Source organism: Syngnathoides biaculeatus, chromosome 5, assembly GCF_019802595.1.
Source record: "Syngnathoides biaculeatus isolate LvHL_M chromosome 5, ASM1980259v1, whole genome shotgun sequence".
Lineage (NCBI taxonomy): Eukaryota > Metazoa > Chordata > Actinopteri > Syngnathiformes > Syngnathidae > Syngnathoides > Syngnathoides biaculeatus.
The window spans coordinates 33,129,636-33,149,056 of record NC_084644.1 but is presented as its reverse complement, the minus strand read 5'-3'; the positions used below and the strand labels follow the sequence as shown (position 1 = coordinate 33,149,056).

The 19,421-nt window shown below is 44.0% G+C and overlaps 1 protein-coding gene across 16 annotated transcripts in view; it reads left to right on the top strand.

The window, feature by feature from the left end:
• The window catches only part of LOC133500603 (uncharacterized), a 48,599-nt gene that overhangs the window by 8,810 nt on the left and 20,368 nt on the right, over nucleotides 1–19,421 (top strand). For 2 of the 16 annotated variants that reach the window (XR_009794977.1, XR_009794974.1), the window contains exon 3: nucleotides 10,856–11,082. The exons of 1 other annotated variant lie outside the window; for it this stretch is intronic. The gene's annotated coding sequence lies outside the window, so the exon portion shown is untranslated. 13 more of the 16 variants (XR_009794969.1, XR_009794967.1, XR_009794968.1 and 10 more) reach the window with 13 other exon arrangements.

Sequence of the window (19,421 nt, the reverse complement as noted above, 5' to 3'; positions counted from 1 at the left end):
TACCGACCTTCGCCTGTTCTCTGACCGACCCTGTAAGCCTGTCTCCCTGGACACTTCTGCCTTCCTTGATCGATCTCCCGTGTACTGACTCCTGCCTGTCCGGTCACCTGCTCTCTTCGCCCGACATCCCAACTACCGCTGCTACACCTGACTGCCTGCCCGATCATTTAATAATAAACGTTTTTCTCCGAACTACCTTGTATCTGACGAATCCTGCATTTGGGTCCTACCTTTGTTCTGATGTGCCGTGACAGAAAGATCTGGCCAAATCAGGACCCAGCAGGAAAGACCCGGCGTTGCCGGGACCGATGCAAGGTTGACCATCTGCCGGAGGACCAAGCCTGTCCGATCCGGGTAGGCTCCTTGACGTCCTCCGGTTTCGTGTCATACACTCTGCCAGCGAGCTACGAATACGTCCCGACCATGATATTATATATTCTTCTGGACTCTGACTTTTCGGACTATGAGGAGGACCTTGATTTGTATGACCGGCTGCCTGAGTACGACTCCAATTATTTCGGTTACGAATGTCTTCGCCCGATCTTCAATCCCGGCCAGTTTGTTTCACCTCCCCGGGTTTCTAGCACCCGAACGTCTTCGCCCGGTAGGTCCGAGTACACCAACCCGTTTGTGGGAACCCGCTTGGCCGTCTACCCGTGACCTCCGCGTGGCGGCAAGAGGAGACGTCCCAGCCGGGCACTCCCTTGTGCCTCCCGCTTACCGTGAATACAGCAGCATCTGGTCTCAGATTGTTTCAGACTATCCAATAAGATATTGTCTGTACAGTTCAGTCGTCCCAATCCAAATGTGGTTCTTTTTCTGTCCCATCAGGAACATTTCGTACTACCAATACAAATTGTCCCAAACTCTTCCACTCCTGTTACGTTTGTAATGACGTGTGTGGTGGTGTCCATTCCTTATGTAATGCATTTAGTTTGTCAGTCAGTCTTGTTCCTGCCACCATGACTGATATACCATCTGAGTACAGATCATCAATCATGATTTTGTCTGGTGTGGTCTGTTATAAGTTTACAGAATCTTATACTACATAGTCACATGCAATGAGTCACTTCCCATGTGATTTTGCGGTTGTTCAGTCATGTCTCGAGCTGTTTGCAGCAAGAAATCTCCTATTCTTGTGGGAGGTTTGTTTTGGAATATCTAAGGTGTAATAATAGAGTGCTGGATTCTTATTTTGTAAGATACTTAACTGTCCTCCCAGTAATTCCTTTTTTTTCTTTTTACTTTTATATTACCTGTCAGAGGGGGAATTAAGCCCAGTCCTAGTTTCGGCAAGCCATCTCTTCCCAACAAACGTGTGGGTCAAATTAAAAAGTTGCATTTTGGGAGCATTAGTTGTGACATTTTTGATGGGGAGATACCTGCTCGCGTTATGCGGTGGTGGGTGTTTTGTATTTTGGGCAGTCACGTGAAATGTGACCTTTTTCTCCACAACACAAACAATTTCTTTTTGATCAAATTTGCATCCCCACCCCATTACTCTTCCCCTGCCTCTTCCTCATCTGCGGCCACAATTATTAAATGTTTCGCATAAAGCTCCATAAATTTCTCCTTCCTCTGTCAGAAAGGTGTCAACTTTCTTTTTTTTATTTTGGAGCACTCTTTCTGCGTGTAGTGCTTGGTTAATGTATTGTTACAGGCCGCCAGTCGGTTTTTCAACCCAATGTTTTTCAATCGAATGTTTTGTTGGAATATTTGAATTCGCATGAAGACCATTTTTTTAATTGCCCTTGTTACACACTCCCTGGAGTGTGATCTTCAGGAATGCCACTGTTTGCTTTAAAACATGCAGTCATTCCAATTCTATATTCTTGAAATGGTTCATTGTTGGTTTGTTTTGCTCTTCCAATGGCACAAAAATTAGCTTTTTGACCAAATCTAACAGAAGTGCATGATATTAACCCTTGAACTCCCTGCTGCTGTGAGAAAGTACTTTGCTGCTATCCATTTGTTGTACTTCCACACCATTAACTGGTAAGATTTTCTCAAGTCTTCCGTTCCCTGGATGAATTATGTTTCATCAACTTTATGAGATGTGATACCTTTTATGGCCGTTTTCACATAATCTTGAGTCCAGTTTTTTGTTTTGTTTTGTGTGTGTGTTACTCTTATTTTATCCTGCAGGTTAACTATAAATATTTTTTGTGTGTATGTTGAGCTGGCCAGCAAGGTCATATTGTGTTATCCACAAATTTAGATGTTTTATTTTAGTAGGACATTGGCTTTCTACAAACTTCTAGTCCTTACACAGTAATTATTTTTTCCAGATGTTCTGTTTCAACTATTTTGCTATTTATCAACTATTTTGCTCTTTGTTTTTCCCCTGTTGGAGTCAGTGGTTCACCTCGGGTGACTATACTGACTTCCCCCTGAACTGGGTGACAATTACGTTCTGTTTGAGGTAATTCTCAAGCTTCTACCACAAGTGGCGGAGAATTCTTACCTCTGCATCCTCAAACAGTCGTCACTCAATTTCTTGTTCAAATGAGGTAGCGAACCTCCACTCACACTTTTACACATGCACACGTTTCTCGGAGCTCACGTACAGGAAAGGTTTGGATGAGACCAAAATGAAACTTTTTGGTGATAATTCCACAAACGGTGTTTGGAGTAAGACGCATGATGCGTTCCAACCCAAGAACACCATCACCTCATGTCATGTCTTATCTGACCACAAAACTTTCTCCCATGACTCCTCTGTATCATCCAAATGGTCATTGGCAAACTTAAGACGGGCTTTGACATGTGCTGGTTTAAGCAGGGGAACCTTCCGTGCCATGCATGATTTCAAACTTATGACGTTTTAGTGTATTACCAACAGTCACCTTGGAAACAGTTGTCCCAGCTCTTTTCAGGTCATTGCCCAAGTCCTCTCATGTAGTCCTGGGCTTATTCCTTACCTTTCTAAGGATCATTGAGACCCCATGAGGTGATATCTTGCATGGGCCTCCGCTCCGATTGAGATTGACCATTACGTTTAGCTTCTTCCATTTTCTAATGATTGCTCCAACAGTGGACCTTTTTTTCCACCAACCTGCTTGGCTATTTCTCCGTAGCTCTTTCCAGCCGTGTGGAGTTGTACAATTTTGTCTCTGGTCTCTGGTGTTTGAGTCTTACTGATTGTATGGGGTTGACAGGTGTTTTTAATGCAGCTAACGACTTCACATAGAAGCATCTGATTCAGGATAATACATGGAGTGAAGGTGGGGTTTTAAAAGCGGACTAACAGATCTTTGAGGGTCAGAATTCTGGCTGATAGACAGTTATTCAAATACTTATTTGCACATGTATCACACAAATCCTTTAAAAAAAATCATATATTGTGATTTCTGGATTTTTCTTTTTAGGTTATTTCTCTCACATTGGACATGCACCAACGATAAATATTTCAGAGCCCTCCATGATTTATAAGTGGGAGAACTTGCAATATGGCAGGGTGTTCAAATACTTATATTGTTCACTGTATATATATTATATTTATTTTTTCCATCTTGTAAACTGCACTATTCGTCACTTTAAACTGCTCCCTTTATACAATTGACATTGCACTGGTCTACAACGAGAGCCGCCAACGGGTAAAGGCCCTCTGTACAACCTTAACACAATGTTGGACATTAACACACTTATTTATATAGATTTTACATCTTGGACGTCTTATGAGGAATAGTTTCTATTAACAGAAATGTCTCTTGTTCTTTGTTGTTGTTGTTATGTTGTTTCTTGTCTGTGTTCTGAATGTTGTACCAGGGTAGCACCTGAAAATCCCTAACGTGTTTTTACACACTTGGCCATTAAACCTGATTCTGATTCTGAAGGAAGTGTTAACCTGAGTAATATTTCCCCCGAACGAAACAGGACCTTAAAATTGCATTACAAGTAGACGGGGACCCAACGCGAGTTGGCCAGAATGGGGTTAATTTCTAATCTTTATAAAATGTCATGCTGCCTTTTGTACTAATTGCAGGCATTTAACTGCAGAAACTGTCATGATGTATTATGTAGGAGTAGGTGTTAATATTCCTTTATTCATGCATATTTTGCGTTGATGAGGCTCTGTGGGATGTTCAATTAAGTGATGGCACCCTCGGGTAATCAATAGGGCTTCCTTCCGTCATCAAATGTTTTGCTGATAGAGCCATGACACTCTCGAGACGGTTCAGCAGTGAATCCCAGCATTCCAGGTTGATGCCTTAGGTGCAATCAATTCTCTTGAAGGCCCAATTGGGGTCTTTTCTTTTTATCCACAGCCACTGGCTGGCCTTTTTCACCGCCTTGGAGAGATGTCTGACTGGCTGCCGATGGGCCTTTGCGAGGACTCCCATCTCTCTGAGTAGCCTGGATGTTGAGGAGACTATAAACCCTCTGCAGCCTACTTCCACCGGCTCCGGCACTCCCGTGACTTTTGAGAGGATAACTGCCTAAGAAAATGGATGGATGGATATTTACTTCCATAAAGTCCTTATTTGTGAAAATATACTAATTTAGACTCCAGCTACTTTGTGTCAAAATGTTCTGAAAAGATACAGGGCGTTTGCATAATTTTAAAACAAGACCGAAAACTTCATATATTCATTCAGGATAGCTTAGCCATTTCTTTTTATCAATTTATGGCAAAATAATAATAATAATAATAAAAAAACAACTTTACAAATACTCACAGTCAGCGTTTTCAACACAAAGTATGTTTTCCTCTCAAGGTCTAACTGCCGCCAGTGCTTGATCAGCACTGTCAGGTTCACCAATCAGACATTCATTAAACAGGACAAAAAAGCAAAGACACCAGTTCAAACCTCGCGAGGAGAGAGGAGAGGAACTGTCTCGTACAATTCGCCACTCCGCTCTCTGATTATCCTCTCGTCAGCACCTCTATTTATTTAGTTTTAAGACGCCCCTTATTTACATGCACGTTACAAAAAGGAGACGGCAAGCAAAACAGTGTTTGTTCAAGTGCGTGTGCATGTGTGGAAGATTGCTGAATACATGTGTGGTCATCATTTCTTTAACAGGCAGCAGTTCTAACAGTTCTGATGATTAGATGTTTTTGTTTTTATTTCCTGCTAGGAGGCTGCCACGTTATCTAGAGCAGAGCAAAGCATTTCTTTATTGGAAGCAGATGTATGATAATTATGATCACAATTATTCCTACAAGCACCTTCACAGCCAGCTGCTTCATTTGCATTTGTACTTGTGTTCCGTCTAACTGGCTCAAATTAATAACCTTTAACGACTTTATATACTTCGGATTCTTCACCAGCTTCATGGGACCCTTCAGAATCACATTCATCCTTCAAATTATCAGAAAATTAATTGTAAAATTGATCTTGTATTGCGGCTGCTTGTTTTTCTCGGTGCGACTCTTGGGAATTTCCACTGTGTGCTTGGGTTGTTCCAGGGAATTCATCAATGTGCAATAAATTTTTGATGATATTCTATATCCACATTTGTTTCCATCATATCAGATTTCAGATTTCAACTCATCTTAAAAAATATATTACATAAGTAAAAGGCGATTTGAACACTTTCCATGCCCATTAAAGTCAGAGTCATGACCAGTTGAGGGTGTACTCCACCTCAGCAGGGTGCGTGGTGTGGAAGTGTCTATTTTGAATCTGCAGTAAAAGCTATTTAAGTTGTCAGCTAATCTGCTCTTGTCTTCTACTGGGGGGCGTTGCTTGTGATTAGTGAGCGATTGAAATCCGTGCCAAACTGATTTAGAGTCATTAGTGCCAAGATGTTTTTCCGTAGTCCCTCTTTGCAATGTTAGTTTCTTTAGTCAGGTGGTTTCTAGTGCAATTGTACAGGGCCCTGTCCTCACTACGATATGCCATCTCTTTAGTCTGGCTGAAAACCATGGCTTGTTGATATTGAACGTGCGAAAAGTTTTTGTTAGTACACACATCTCACAGAAACTGACATACGCAGTCACAATATCCCTGAATTCATCTAGGCTATGCACTGAATTTTCAAAGGACGGATTAAAGACGGTGGCACTGAAGAAACAACAGGAAGAATAACTGGAGGTGGCAAAAATGGAAGATGTTGGGGTTGGAGGAGTGAGCAGGTTGGATAGGATTCAAAACGAGGTCATGAGAGGAACAGCCAAAGTTGGATGTTTTGGAGACAAGGTTCGAGAGAGCAGAGTCCGATGGTTTGGACATGTCTAGACGCAAGAGATTATTATTCTTGGGGACTTTAAAAAAGGAAACCTCAACTGTGAAATTCCTAAATACACGAAGCACATTGACTATCACACCAAAGAAAAAAAATTTCCAGACCACTGCACATGCTTAAGAGATGATCGTGGACTTTAGGAAGCATCCTTCACCACATCTACCCCTCACGCTGTCCAACTGCCCCGTGTCAATCGCAGACACCTTCAAGTTCCTCGGAACTCCAGTCTCTCTCAACCTGAAGTGGGAAAGAAACATCACCTTTATTTAACATTCTTGACAAATGAAGATGACTGTGATTCTGATAGAAAGTCACACAATCGATGCAAGAATGTTCTTTCAAGACAACCTCAGTGTGCCTGGCAATGCAAAGGCTAACATGAAAACTAAGGTAAATACCCGAAAAACCAAGAGTTTGATGTCTGTGTACCTTCTTGAAATATGTCACACTGTTGATAAAATAATGTTTCCATTCAAGGAAAGTCTCTATGTCACCAAAACCTAATAAATGGCAGTTCAAAATAACATTCTGTGAATATCGAGCAGAAACACTTTAGAGTCGGTGTGCAATGGAGTGTAAGGGCATGACAGAGACAAACAAACACAGAAACACCATTGTGCACGTAGTGAGGAGCTGCTGCATGTGCATGGTGGCCATCTTACTATTGTTGTTGCTTGGAACATACAGTACATGTCCATTAAAAATTAAATAGTAACTATATTCACTACCTCATCACCCATGTACAAATATGTCAGGATCTAGTCCAGCATTTGGAGCCTGTCCATCTTTTTGCATTCTGGATTGCATTTTGCATTCTTTTCTTTCTCATTTCTGATTTTGAAAAAAATCACAGGAAGCAAGAAAGAGAAGAGGATGTTCTATTTTTAAATTCACTGGAGTTAGCACTGGAGGGTTGTAAATATGATGCTGAAGCTCAAACTGTGCATGGAATTGTAATAAACGGACTATAAAATGAGCATTAGCGCTTACCCTACAATGTTTGAACTTTAGACAGTGACTGCATTTGTTTGAGAAGTGAGGATAAATGGTGGCTAAATAACTTAAAATAGCACGTCAGAATGATCTTGAAGAAAATAATAAAATTGATACTGAGATAAAAATTATACATGATTGTCTCTTCAAAAATCATTACATTGTAATGTGTTGAAATCACTTGTTTCCTTTGTTCGACAAATATTTTGATGTAGACATTTGCATTTGCTTGCAGTGTGTAACGTTGTCACGACCCATCGGTGCGGGGGAGGACCCAATTGCAGGACTCCGGGACCATGGCATTATGTTCAGTAGGTTTTATTGCAGGAGTTTCCGCAAACGGCAACACATTGCAACTCATTAACTCAAAGCACACTCACAAACTCAGGGAACAACAAACCCAAGTAACTGGCAAATGCCAATGACAAAAACTGGATGGATGGATGGATGGATGGACGTACATTTCTAAAGGCGGTAATAACTACAATGCTTCATCATTTGCTATCATTTGACTATTTGAGTTGAAAAATGAGCTGTGTTCCATGTTGGTAGTTGTTTTTGATTTACTGGTGTTTCAACACTGAGCATTGTCGAAGAATGATCAACCAAGTGGATTTACTGCTGTAATCTGACTGGAGGAAAAGGTCTTACAATCTTGAATGGATATCTACAGAGATAAAGCAGATGATTTGGAATATTAAATGTTTTTCCACAGCTGGCAAATTACGCTAACAATGATGATGGTGTTGACAATTTCTGCTATTTGAGCATATGGACAGACATCTTAAAATGGGAGAGGAACACTGAACAAGGAATGGGAATGGCGATAATCTGAAAAACTCACACTGAAGTCTGTAGTCGTTTTATTACGTATCAATACAAAAGGCATCTAGCTCTTTCACAGATGATTCTCAGTGACAGAAAGACAAAGATCCATGAAAATTCCATTTTATTGCAGTTCTATCTTTGTATTTACCTCTTTTTCTAATCTGCTTTGTCTCATTTTAAAATGTTTAGGACACATTAATAATAATTAATACCGTCTGTATGCCCCTTCTCAAGCCGTCACCTGATCGTGGTGGAGGGGTTTGTGGTGTCCCGATGATCCTAGGAGCTAAGTTATCTGGGGGTTCATTCCCCTGGTAGGGTCACCCATGGCAAACAGGTCCTTGGTGAGGGACCAGACAAAGTACGACTCAAAAATCCCTATGATGAGTACAAAATTGGATCTTGGTTTCCCTGGCCTAGAAGCACTTATGAGTGGGTTTCCACGAGACAACAAACTCAACCCCAGGTGCTAGATCCACCCCGCCCCAAGATTTTATGTGGCTGTCAAAGGCAAATCATGTATGTCAACTTCCATGATTCCTTATTCTGTACCAAAACTTGTAAATTCAGAAATTATAATCTCGAGATATTGCAAGCCTTTTCCTGTTACCAAAAATAAAAAAAATAGATGAAAGAGCCATTACCTTTGATTTCTGATTCCAAAATTAATTCATAAATTTCATGTGTCAATACGATGAGATGAAAGATTTTTATGGTTTCACAGTCATCACGGCCCTCTCAGGCAGTGTTTCTCAAATAGTGCGGGGATATGGTGCTTTGCCAGGGTATGGCACTGACTAGCTGCTGGTCAAGCACCACCGAGGCGCGGTTGGGAGGCAGCTGTTACTGACGCTGGATGAGCGCTGCCACAGCGTTGTTGGGAGGCGGCTGCTGCTGACGCTGGTTAAGCAGCACCGAGGTCGAGGGCCGCATAGGCGTGGACAAGAGGCGGTTTGGGTGTGTTTGGTATGTGACGGCTGCTGGTCAAGTGCCGCAGAGACATGGTGAAGAGATGGCACTGGTCAAGAAGCAGTGGCTGCTGACGTTGCTGGTCAAGCATCGCCAAGTCGTGTGTCATGAGCAAGGCCTGGCCACTGTCGTGAGGGGTGTGGCCAGGCCACTGCTCCTGGCGGTGCCACTTTTGACACCTGTCACAGCTGTTTTCCATTCGGCACTCTAATTGACGAGGCATTTAGGTTTGGAATTTTTCACTGGAATTTGCCAGTTCCTTGTGGATGCTTCACTGCATTCTGGGACACTACGTAAGTTAGGGCAATCCTTAGTCACAGCGATTCTGTACTCTTTAGTTTGACCACATTTTGTCACGTTATTGATTTTGTCCCACAGTCATCGGACCTCGTTTCATGCTTTTTGGATCCTGCCTAACCTAGCATTTTTGTGCCTCTGCCTTGTTTTGGACTGCCTTTTGGTTTTGACCTTTTCCTGGAATTAAGTTACTTTGAAAATAATGTTGTTGCCTGGAACTCCTCTGATCCTTGGTCTCCCGATGACCACGTTCACACTTCGTCGGCGACTGATCCTCGGCCATTCGATGACCATGCTTCAATGGCGAGCAATTCTCGGATGCCTTAAGCTCCTGTTTTGGCGGCAACCGATTCCCAACCACCTGAAGCTCACGCCTCGATGGCGACCGAGCCTTGGCCACCTGATGACCACGTTTCAATGGCGACCAATTCCCGGCCGCCTTAATCTCCTGTTTTGGCGGCAACCGATTCCCAACCGCCTGAAGATCATGCCTCGATGGCGACCGAGCCTTGGTCGCCTGATGACCACGTTTCAATGGCGACCAATTCCCGGCCGCCTTCAGCTCCTGTTTTGGTGGTAACCAATTCCTGACTGCCTGAAGACCACGTCTCGATGACGACCAATCCTTGGCTGCCTGATTACCACGCCTCGGCAGCAATGATCCATGGCCGCGTCACAACCACACCTCAGCAGCGAACGATCCCCGGCCGTCCGATGACGACACCTCGATGGCGACAGATCCTCAGCTGCCTTCCTTTCCTGTTTGACGGTGACCGATTACCGGCCGCCTCATGACCATGCCTCGGCGGCAACTGATCCACAACCACCTCATGACCTCACCTCAGCGCCGACCTATCGACACCCAACTCACGACCACATCTCAGCATTGACTGAGCCACGGCAGCCACTGGCTCGCGACCACGTCCCTGGAGGTCTTGGTTCAGAGCCGCCACCTGCTCCCGTCTGATTCCTGCTAGGCCTTTGGGTTCCTTCTCGGTCTACCTGAGTCTACCTGTGGGGACCCTGGTGATTGGCGTCCTGGCTGACCTCCTGACCTGCTCGGTCGGACGTCTCACTTTGGGTGCCCTGGACAGCCACCAGACGGAGTGGGTGGGGGGGGTTAGTGCCCTCCCCCAAGCTCCCTTCAACCCTCCCCTGGTCATTTTTGTGTTTGTTTTTTGTTCTGTTGCGTCTGGGATCCAGGGGCTCTGTCATGAGCAAGGCTCAGCCACTGCCATGAGGGGCGTGGCCAGGCCACTGCTCTAGGTTGTGCCACCTCTGACAGCTGTCAGACCTGTTCCGCATTCGGGTCGCTAATTGACTAGGCATTTAGGTTTTGAATTTGTCACTGGCATTTACCAGTTCATTGCGCATGCTTCACTGCATTCAGGGACACTCTGCTATTGTACATAAGTGAGAGCAATCCTGACTTAGTCACAGTGATTCTGTGCCCTTTAGTTTGACCACGTCTTGTCATGTTACTTAGTTTGCCTTTTTGGATCCTACCGAGCCTAGCGTTTTTGTGCCTCTGGCTTTACCTGGAAAAAAGTAACATTGAATATTATGTCGTTGCCAGGAACACCTGCATTTGGGTTCGCCCCCGTGCCGCTGGATTATGACAGCGTGGTCAAGAGCTGCGACAGGAGCAAGAGGTGGCTGGAGCTCAGGTGCTGCTGTGACAGGAGCAATATGCGGCTGGAGGTCAGACGCTGCCGCAACAGGAAGAAGAGGCAGATGGTGGTCAGCAGATGCCGCCCAGATATCAGCGAGAGATGGCTGTGGATTAGACGCCGCCAAGGCTTGGTGAGAGCTGTCTCGGGCCAGAGAGGGATGGGCGAGAGGCACCTGGGTGTGGTCATCGCTGAGACATGAGTGAGAGGCGGCTGAGGTTATGGTGGCACCCAGACATGAGCGAGAGGTGGCTGTGGATCTGTCTGGGCATCAGATTCAGGCACCACCGAGACATGAGTGAGAGAGGGCTGGAGGTCAGGTGTCACCGAGAGATGATCGACAGGTGGCTGGGGATCAGTAGGCACTGCCGAGACATGGTCAGGAGGTGGCTGGGGGTCCAGGGCCACATAGTCGTGGCGAAAGGCAGCTGGGGTTCAGGCTTCGCCGCGACATGAGCAAGAGGTGGTTGGGGTTTAGGGACTGCTGTGACATGAGCGAAAGGTGGCTGGGGGTCAGTCGCCGCCGTGACATCAGCGAGAAGCGGCTCGGTGTCAAGGGCCGCCAAGGCTTGCATGAGAGGCGGCTCTGGGTCGAGGGGTGCCAAGTCTTGGGCGAGAGGCAGTGAGGTCACGATCTTCACCGCAACAGGAGCAAGCGGCTGCTGGAGATCAGGCGCTACTCTGACAGGAGCAAGAGGCGGCTGGGCATCAGGTTCAGGCCCCGCCGAGACATGAGTGACAGGCGGCTAGAGGTCAAGAGCAACCGAGATATGAGCGTGAGGTGGCTGTGGATCAGGTGCCGCCAAGGCTTGGGCGCGAGGCAGCTGGGGTGCGGTCACCGCCAACACATGAGCGAAACACCGCTGTGGTTCAGGCGCCGTCGAGCCGTGGGCGAGAGACGGCTGGGTTGTGGTCGTCGCTGAGACGTGAGTGAGAGGTGGCTGAGGTTCAGGTGGTGCCCAGACACCTGCTGGGGTTTAGGCACCACCATAGCATGAGCGAGAGGTGGCTGGGGTTTCGGTCGCGGCGAGACATGAGTGAGAGGCATTTGGGGGTCAGTCGCCGGCGTGAAATGAGCGATAGGTGGCTCGGTGTCGAGGGCCACCAAGTCTTGGGCGTGAGGAGGCCCAGTGTCGAGGGCTGCCGAGGCTTGGGCGTGAGCCGGTAAGGGCGAAGTCGTCACCGCGACAGGAGCAAGAGGCGGCAGGAAGTTGGGCGCTGCCACAATAGGAGCAAGAGCCGGCTGGGCATCAGATTCAGGCTCCACAGAGACATGAGTGAGAGGCGGCTGGAGGTCAGGTGTCACCAAGAGATGAGCGACAGGTGGTTGGGAGTCAGTAGGCGCCGCAGAGGCATGTGTGAGACGTGACTTGTCAAGTCAAGGGCCAGAGAGGAATGGGTGAGAGGCGGTTGGTGCGCAGTTGCTGCCAAGACGTGTGCAGGCACTGCCGTGATATGAGAGAAAGATGGCTGGTGGTCAGGCACCACCGCATTCACCATTGTTATAAATGTTTACCTTAGTATTCATCTCTGTATTAGCATTCACCATTGTTATCAAGGTTTACCTTAGTATTCATTCAATATGCTTTCCAGCGAAGAAATAATAATTGGCTCTCTCCTTCTCGTCATTTCTGCTATCCAGGGTTCCAAGAGGAGAGATAGGAGAGGTGTAGGGATTTGCGAATTTGGACCCTACGCATGTTCACGGATCGAGGAAGAGATGACCAATGATTAGACAAAGTGAACAGCAAATGGATTTATTACAAAGGAATGTGCAATACAGACGTCTGGGTCTTATCTAGGTATCTGCTGCACATGAGACGTGTGTCTTCTGACAGGATGTCCCAAGAAGAAGACAAAAGCTGCCCAGTAACACAAGGTTTTTATATGTATGGGTCCATGGTAAAAGTGGCTGCCGCCCCCAAGTCTGGTCCTAGGCTGGGATAGTAACTTTATGCTCCTTATCTGGTGTCGTCTGTCTCCACGGCAACGCCTAGGCTTAGAGGATGTAACCAGCTGGTTTTCTGCGTACAAAGATCAAGGACATCCACCATGCTGCATAACACTTCCTCGTCTGATTAGCAAATAGACAACAACTTATCCATTGATTAAATTTATAAGGTCATATTTAAGCAAATAATGAAAGTACAATAAAAATAAAATAGTCTTCAGAGGTCAGTTCAAAGCAACAAAAAATATTCAAATATTCAACTTTGTGACGCCGGCCTCAAAACTTGAAGCCCTTAACATAAATCATGGCTTGTTGTCAGTGAACGTGCGAAAAGTTTTTATTGGTACACACACCTCCTTACAGAAATTTACATACATGGTAACAATATCCGTGAATTTATGTAGGCTGCACGCTGAATTTTCGAGGACACTGCGGTCTGTGCAGTCAAAGCAGCTTTGAAGTTCTAATTTTTCCTCAATGGTCCACTTTTTAATCGATTTTACCAAAGGCTTTGCACACTTATGTGCTTGCCTGTGTGTAGGTATGAAGTAGAGCAAGCATTGATCAGAAGAGCCAATTGGTGTGCGGAGAATTACACGACATGCGTTTTTAATGCAAGTGTAGCAGTCTAGAGTGTGATTTGCCCTCGTCGTACATTTTACGTGCTGCTTATATTTTGGAAGTTCGTAATTAAATTTAGCTATTATAATATCTCTTCAAATAATGAGCGGTGAATCGGGGTGTTTTTTTCTCAATCTCATTTAGCTGCGGGGAGAGTGTTTGCAGTGCTGCATTCATGCTAGCTTGAGGCAGAATGTAAATACCTTGCAGTTCAAAAACAATGACTCCAAAAGCGAGCTGCAGTGTGTGTTGTGTTGTGTTGTGTAACATCCGTGGAACATCTGTGACCCATAGCGATACTGGCACTTGCAGAACTGTTTGTAGGGAGCATATTCCTGGCTTGGTTATGTCTGATAAGAAAGTGTTAGTCTGGACTACCTGTGCGAACTCTCTATGGTGTCTGTGGCACACCTCGTGTGGGTGAGAAACCCACTGGGAGACACATGTAAATTGTCAGTACTTTTGGCACCAGATTGTCCTGTTAATTTGTTGGGGAGAGATGGGTTTCTGAAATTGGGATTAGCATTGGTCCCTACTGCAGAAGGGAACATTGAAGTGACGAGACGCCGTGAAATTTATAGGGACAGCTAAATGTCCTGTCGGGGCACAACTCTGCCAGCTATTTCTATACACCCGATGTGTCTGAAAGACCCCCCACAAAAATGATTTACAGGCTGTAAAAGCTGGCGTCATATAACAAGCACCATGTGTACCTGATCTGATGTGTACCGGTCCTTGCATAAACTGGTACTGAACCGCTGAAGAAATAATCAATTAGTTCCTTTGTATTCATTATCCGAATCTGAACAATCTTTCATTTTGAAAAATGACCGGATTCTCTTGGGTACATCTCGGTCACTTGAGTGCCAAAATTTTCACCCACAACCTAATAAAATGAGTAGAAAACAAATGTATTTGGAAATGTTCTTTTTGAAGGGGAAAAGCCCTGATGAAGAGGCAGAAGAAGAACCTAACAACTTCCAAGAAAAAGAAAGTGATTAACCACATCAAAACTCACACCTTTTTTAGGCTCTTTGTGAGAAAGTGTACACGGAGCACACATGGCTTTTCTTGTACACGGAAATAAGATGGTTAACCAGAGGGAAATTGCTTGCAAGGGTATTTGAATTACAAAGGCCGCTGCAAAGATTTCTCTCAGAAAAGAAGTCCCCACTGGCACCACGTTTCAGTGATGAGGAATGGGTCGCAAACCTGGCTTACTTGGGTGACATATTCAGCCCTCTCAATTAATTTAATCTGTCACTTAAGGGGGAAATGACATCGGTCTTCAAGTTGGAAGATAAAGTAGTGGATTTTAAGTCAAACTGGATTTTTGGTGACGGTAACATGAACAGAGGCATATTTTATGTTTCAAATAGCGGGAATTTTGTGTGAGACTGAGCCTTCATTCTCCCACCTGGTGCACAATCACCTGCCTTTGCTATGAAAAGAGTTTGAGCCCTACTTCCCAACCAAAAAGGACCCACGAAATGCCAAGGGATGGATCAGCGACCCATTTATCAACACACCAGGTGAATTCAGCATGACTGTGCAAGAAGATCAACTGCTGGAGATTGCAAATGACGCTGGCTTTAGTCAACGACTCTGTCAATATCCTGGATTAAAGTCATGGTAGAATACCCGGAATCACCACCAAAGCACTGAAAACCCTGGTGCCATTTCCGAAATCCTATCTGTGTGAAGTTTTCTGCAGTGACAGGAACTAAAATGAAACAACAGAATAGACTAGACATAAGTAACACACTTGGGTGTCATTGTCACCCATTACCTGCAGATGGGACCATCTTGTTGCAGAGAAAGAAGCTCACGTGTTAGCGTTATGGTGAGTTAAAATTTTCATGCAATTTCCATAAATTTTCATGGCGTATCTGTATCTTATCTTAAAGGCATGTTAAGACATTACTCTAGCAAGCACTGAGAGAGCGTTAGAGCTGTGGTTGTCAACAGTGTGAAGTGAGACGGAACGCAGCGGAGATGGTTCAAACAGACAAATTTATTTCAGATGTTGAAAAATAACAATCTTGGAGTGTTTAATAATTTTTAAAAAAATAACTGTTGTGTAGGTATATTGAGATCAAAGATAGAGAAATGTAATAATTGCTGGTTCGTGTTCTTTATGTTTCCACGTTTTTTGTTTACATGTTTCATTATATTATTATTGTCATGTTTATTATGATTCGATATTCAATACAATCTATGTAACGCCGCCCGCGCCCCCAGTCCGTGAATATTGTCAAGGATTGACTGGTCCTCAGTGATAAAAAGATTGTGGACCACTGCTGTATGGCCATTGAAGAATGTCTTATGCCCATATTTATTTAAGACTCCATAATTTCCTTATGTTCTCAGTGGGGCTCTGCTCTGTACCCAGATGTGTCCTTTAGCGCATCTCTTAACGTAGACTAACCTTGATGAACTGTATACTGGACACTTTATAATAATCCATTGCCAGCTAGAACCGATTGAGACAGAAACCCTTTGTCTAAGTGGAAAGCCCCAATGTCATGCAACAGGTTTGATACCACCCAAGGTCCACCCTTCTGACAAGATAAAGGATGTGTGCTTTCTCAATACCTTCGCACTCATGATCTGCCCTCTACAGCCATTGTCTGTAACTTATAAGTGCCTGGAAAATTATGTAAGTAAATTCTTCGAAGAAACTGTTCATCATCTCCAACCATTATTTGGATAACCAACATTCTCACTACCCGAAATTAAACGAACACGCAGAGGGAAAAAAACCGTCCTCCAACACCATCTTGCTGTCACAACCCCATCTGACTTTTGAGTGATAAATGGTGCTGAATCCAGCCACGCTAATACCTCTCCCAAATGAAACTTATTAGCATGATTGGCAGGAATTAGCGAATGTAGGCCAGATCTAAAAGATCAGCCTTTAAAGGTAGGAAATGTCCTTTTTATTGACGGTTCATTTAAAAGAATAATTTGGGGAAGACTCAAACAAGCTATGCAGTGGTTACGCAAGATGCTGTACTGAAAGCGGAACCACCATCTTCCTGTTTTTCAGCACAGGCGACTGAAATAGTAGCATTAATAATAGTGTGCAGATTAATAGCTGGGAAGCCTGTCACCATTTTCACGGATAGTCAATATGCTTTTTCCACCTGCCACAGTTTTGCACAATATTGGGAAAATAGGGGAATGATCAGGTCTGCCGGCATGCTGAACTCCTAACTGATTTGTTAAATGCCGTTCATTATCCTTTCCAAATTGCGATTTGTAAATGTGCGGCACATACTACAGGCACCGATTACATAAGCAGATAAAGCAGGTAAGGAGGCAGCTGCCAGATTGTTTGTGGGATTTTCTGACTGTATAACACAAGATGACAACTTATCGGATGACATTTTGAAGGACATGCAACAGCAAACCCCTCCAAGGGAACAAAAAATGTGGGTAAACAAAGGTGCTACGTTGCATAATAGGGTTCATGTCAGCAAGGAAGGCAAACCTGTGCTACCAGAAAACCTCTTTAAATGGACAGCAATATTGAGTCATGGGAAAACTCATGTCTCAACAGGGGGGGTGGTAGCCACAATTCAAAAACTTTATACGACCTACAGTTTCACTCTATTTTCAAAATAATTCTGCATAGCTTTCCTAACCTGTGCACAATATAACCCACAAGGGAATTTGCACCCAAAACGTGGACAGTTTCCTCAACCCACGTATCCCTTTCAAAGGATACATATGGACTTTATTGAATTGAGTAAAAGCGAAAGGGAAAAAGTATTGTTTGGTCACTAGTAACGCCTTCTCGAAATGGGTTGAAATATTCCCAACTGGAAAACTGGATGCACTCTCAGTAGCCAAAGCATTATGTAAAGACATAATGCGACAATATGGCATTCCAGAAACAATTTATAGTGACAATGGATTCAATTTTGTAAATAGAAAAGAATAGCACAGATGTTCCACATTGATTTAAAACGACATTGCACATACCATCCGCAGTCTGCGGGATTGGTGGAACAAATGAATGTTACAATAAAAAACAGATTAAGGAATTATATGGAAGAAACAAAATGGTCGTGGACACAATGCATACATTTAGTCAAGTTATACATCAATATTACAAGTACAGCAGCTCCCCCAACTTGAAACGTTGTTTGGGAGGCCATACAAACTTCTATTTACTACACAAAAAAGGAAGTTAGACAATGAGCCTAATCTGTCTGATTATATGTGAAAAATGCAAGACAAAAGGGAATTAAAAATCCCAGAGAGCAATTCTTCTTTTACTCAAATGAAAGGCTCATTGTTCCTGGAGACAGGGTTCTGGTTCAGAGCGTGAAAATGAAACACTCTCATTCTACGAAGTGGGACAGCCTGTATCAAGTGTTATTAACAACACCGACAGCTGTAAAAATTGCTGAAAGGAAAACTGGGATACACCTGACACACTGTAAGAAAGTCATCTCAGTTAAGTTACCCAAGGGAGAAGGTGATATCAGTCCGGGATACGACGGAAGTAGGTTTATAGTACCGAAAAACATCCGAAGACCTGTGAAGTTTTAAAAGACACCCAATCCATTTAAGGGTTTCTCAGCAGACATGGCAAGTACTTTATGGTTGAGACAATTTGTGGCATGTTACCTTGGGGTAATAACAGCCACCTTCTTGGCCCTCTATATGTTGTACTTCTGGAGGTTGTCCATGTATATTATTCTAACAAGAAATCAGGGTAACACTGAAATACAAAACAACTGACCTTGGCCAATGTGACTCACAAAAACTATACAGAAATACAAAACAATGGCACTTTGAAAAAGGCTTTTATGCACGTTAAACACTCTTATTTTTATTTTCCAGATGATTCAGCTCAACGTTCTCCATTCACTAAACAGCCCAAATCTGTGATTGGGACAGTCAAATTGCCAGAAAATAAAAACTATTCTTCCTGCATCACTAACAAAGACAGTTCTGTGGTAAGGACTGTGGTCTGTCTCCCCAACAATGATACCACAACTCTCTTTCTACAATGGTCCCAGATTACTCAAATGGATGCAGGTTCCTGTGCATGTCACGCATCCAGCGCACAAAGTTACGGCCATGGCTATGTATGGTATTTTTTAGCTAAGCAATACCGTTGGAAGAAGTTGGGAAGGACTGGACTAGTTGGACCACCGATGTGTGTGCAAATTCTACGGCCCCCTCATTCAAATGTCTTCGGAATACACAGGAATCAAAACAACAATCAGTGCTACAAAATGGAGTTGTAGTAGTGACCCTTGTACACCCCTACTTTTAAGCCCATATGCTCACAGGACATACCCATATTGTTTCATCAATGTTTGTATATCGTCTGCATTTTCAGATCCTGCTAAAGCTGTTGTGGTGCCCACTGACCACTTTCCTGGGTCTAGATATACTCCAAATAATCGATCATCTGGGGTCACAATAAAACTACAAACAAAAATCTCGGCTGACGAAAATTCTTTATCATCTCCCAGACAGGTAACAATTGGCTTTTGGTAATGGAGGTGGCTCCTGAAGCTGCAAACTACAGTGGTGTGTCATGTTTGGGGCCGAGGCGCCTGTTGAAGATAATTCCAGCACATATCACATTTGATTACTTCATGGAAGTAATGACGAAAGAGGTGTTAGGTACCGGTTGTGCCTCATGGAATGATGTTTATCCACTAACCAAATCTACAAAAGACAAACCTATATTTTCCACAGAAGTTGCCAAGGCAAAATTCTTTTGCATTGATTTAAAAGGGACAGAAAAAAAGTAGGAACACTTGGAAATACATAGTGTAAAAACTCTGTGTCTCAAACATGCCCACTGCTGCCACGCAGCGACTTATGGTGATGGTGTGGTGGTAACAAATTGTTTGATACCCTTAAAAATTTAT